The 3717-nt window shown below is 44.4% G+C and overlaps 1 protein-coding gene across 1 annotated transcript in view; it reads right to left on the reverse strand.

Moving 5' to 3' along the window:
* Positions 1 to 3717, reverse strand: part of WDR36 (WD repeat domain 36) — a 194970-nt gene that overhangs the window by 191030 nt on the left and 223 nt on the right. The window lies entirely within an intron of this gene.

Raw genomic sequence — 3717 nt, forward strand, 5'->3', positions numbered from 1 at the left:
TTTCCATTTTATAAATATGACACACTGAATTCCACCAAAAACTGTAGTTTAATCTATTTCAATTTTTCTAATTGCATGTTATTTGTTGCATGGCAACTCCTGTTAAAATAAGTAAGACAACAATTTTGTGTCAAAAACCCCCATCCAAAGTTAGTTTTTTAAAATCTAGAATCTTTGCTTTTGAATGAGCCCTCTTTATACCCATCTTAATATTAAACCATACCATGCAATGATCCCTGGATGCCAGATGATCACCCACTGTAACATTAGAAACACTTTCCTTATTTATAAGCACTAAGTCCAGTATGACCCCATACCACATGGGTTCCATTATCAACTGCTGGAACAGTTCTCCTTGTAGAGAATCCAGGATCTCCCTACTTCTAGAAGACCCTATAATAGGGATACCCCAAACAATATCCGGCAAGTTAAAATCATCTATTAGCAAGCAAGACTTCTCCTTTTTTTTTTTAGATGTATTCTGAATGTCTACAATTAAATCTCTACCTACCGTCTGTGAAGGAAGCCTGTATATCACAGCAATGTAAATATATTCACCATTCCCTCTTTCCAAATTGATCCACAGTGCCTCTTCCTCGCCTTGCAGATCCTGCAATTGTGTGGTTTTAATATGATCTTTAACATATAATGCTACTCCCCCTCCTTTTCTTCCTACCCTTTCTTTCCTGAACTGATTATAGCCTGGTATAACTACATCCCAGTCATGAACCATGTCTCCGTTATTTCCACTATATCCAACTCTTCTTCCATCACAGCTTCTAGATCCAGAATCTTGTTTCCCATACTTTGAGCATTAGTATACTGTATACTGCTTTCCAGATATTGCCCTCTTTTCCCATTCGTGTAGAGGTATTCAGTGATTTACTTACCTGAGGGCTTTTACTCACCCGGGAGCTTTGATCACCCTGCCCCATAACTTCTAATTTAAAGCCCTCTTCAGTAGATTAGCAAGCCTGCTGGCAAAGACACTTCTTCCTTTCTTTGATAGATGCACATCATCCCTGCTCAGCAGCCCTTGGAAAATCATCACATGGTCCAAGAAGCCAAAACGCTCTCGACGACACCATTCATCTCCAGGATGCGATCTTCTCTGCCCTGGCCTTTACCCTCGACAGGGAGAATGGATGAGAATACCACTTGTGCACCCGACTGCTTTACCTTCTCTCTGAGCCACAAAGTCACTTTTGACATGTTTGCAGGGGTACCTGGCAGTATCGTTAGTGCCAATGTGGATGAGCAGCATCCAAGAGTAGTCATCAGGCTTGATGAGTCTCGGCAAGATCTCTGTAACATCTTGGATTTTGGCACCAGGCAGAAAGCATACCTCTCGTGACATCATGTCTGATCTGCAGATGGACGCTTCTGTACCCCTCAAAAGGGAATCGCCAACTACCACTACCTTACGCCTCCTAGTGGTAACGGATCCAGTAATTTTTGGGATCTCAAGCTTAGTCCTTCCTCTCCTTGGGATGCTCTCATCTCCTCCACTTCCAGGATAGCATACTGGATTTTCAGTTCAAGGGCAGGGGGAGTCACAGTACCAATCTTGAAGTTCTGTAATCTGAGTCCAGCTGCCTTCCCTCAGCACAGTCTCTTCTTCCCCACTGCTGGAAATCTTTGACGCCTCATGAACCATTTCATCGATGTACCTCTCATTCTCACAGATGCTTCTTAGTCTTGTCACCTCCTCTCTCAATTCTTTTACTCTCTTCATGAGGGATTCAAGCTGAAGACAGCTTGTACATGGAACTACTCCCTCTGCCTGGGTAACATTTTCTGTCTGTACAGAGTCAGAAGTTATAACCTGAGCAGCAGCTTTGGATGATACAATGTTTCCCAACATACATGTAAACTGCTTTGATTGCAACCACAGAAAGGTGGTATTTCAAATCCTAACCCCTATGTGGTTTACATCCAAGGACAGAAAAATAGCGGCCATTCAAACATTCATCACCCTACCCACAATCACACTCCATATAACCTAGCTTAGGAATGATGCTCATTCTGGGGCTGGTATGTGCAAAACTAACCCATTTTGAGAAACTGTCCCCTTTGAGACTAGTTAGAAGAGGGGGTGAATAAAAGTAAAGATAGAGTGAAACAAATAATAATAATCAGTGGCGTACCAAAGGGGGGAAGGGCATGGTGCACCCCAGCTGCAGACCATGAAGGGGTTCTCCCGGGATCAGTTTCATGGTCAGGGCTCTGCTGGCATCAGGCTTTTCTCTCTGCCGGGTCCTGCCCTCGCAGAAGTTAAGGCTGTCGTCAAAAAGAGAACTCATACTTCCGGGGCTGCCTTTTAAAGCAGCAGCGGCTGGCTATTAGAGGCAGAACTCTGATCAGGCTTCTTGTGGCCTAGCCGCTGGGGTCTTCCCTCTGCTGCATCACTGATGATATTACTAATGACGCAGCAGAGAGAAGTCCTAGTGGAGCAGGCCACAAATAGCCCATTTGGCACTGCTTCTGTCGGCCACTGCTGCTGACATTGGATGCCCGAAGGAATGTCAAATCTCATGGTAGGGCGTTCGATTGAGCCCTGAGGTGCTACACAGGGGGATGGGAAAGAGGGATGGAAAGCTACTAAACATGAGGGGGAGAGAAGAATTGTTGAATATGGGCTGGAGAAGAGGAAGGAAGATGCAACAAAGAGGTAGAAAGGGGTGAGAAGGACAAATCCTGCATATGGAGGAGGGGAGGAAGACATGCATGGAGAAGAGAGAAGGAAAAATGTTGGACCTAGTGAGGAGGGCAAGGAGAGATGGTGTATGAGGAGAAAGAAATGTTGTACATGATAATGGAGGGGAGGAAGGGAGATGCTGCATTAGGGCTGTGGAGTTGGAGCTGGAGTGGAGGAGTCGTAGACAATTTTGGGTACCTGGAGTCGGAGTCGTGGGTACCAGAAACTGAGGAGTCAGAGTCGACGGATTTATCTACAGACTCAACAGCCCTGTGCTGCATGGAGGGAAATAGAGAGGTTTGACCCAGGGCACAAGACAGGGAGACAGAGAGATGGTAGACAATGTGAAAAAAACAGAAATGTTGGATATGGGAAGGGAAGGTACAAAGATGGAAGATGGATAGTGAGCATGGAGAAAGAAGAAAATGTCAAATGGGCAGGAGACCCAAGAGCGCAAGTTAACAGAAGACAAATAGAAACCAGAGCCTGGGACCAACATAATTTGAATAATAAAGTGACCAGACAACAAAAGAAAGAGAAAATAATTTTATTTTTTATTTTGTGATTACAATATGTCATATTTGAAATGTGAATCCTGCCAGGGCAGGTGTTAGATAGCAAGTGTGAACTAGGAGGATAAGTATTTTTGTTTACACCACAGCACCCGCATGGGGTTGGAGGGATCGTAACCCTATGTAATGTCATATTGTAACACAGTGAATGTTAAACTGTAACCCGTTCTGAGCTTTCTGGGGAGGACCGGATGGATGGATAACTAACTTACTAAAAATATTTTTTTGTATACTGCAGGGTGTTAAAAAATGATCGGCCCCGGGTGTCACATATCCTAGGGTCGCCACTGATAATAACAGCAACACATAATTAATAAAATGTTATAGGAACAATTTCCTCGTCCTCCACCCAGGTCTTAAATCCTAGAGATGGTACGGTGCTCCTACCCTTGTCTGAACACCGGTGGTGGCCACATGCTGTAGGGCAAGTGGTCGGCAAGTACTCAC

The sequence above is a fragment of the Geotrypetes seraphini genome, chromosome 1, assembly GCF_902459505.1.
Source record: "Geotrypetes seraphini chromosome 1, aGeoSer1.1, whole genome shotgun sequence".
Taxonomy (NCBI): Eukaryota; Metazoa; Chordata; class Amphibia; order Gymnophiona; family Dermophiidae; genus Geotrypetes; species Geotrypetes seraphini.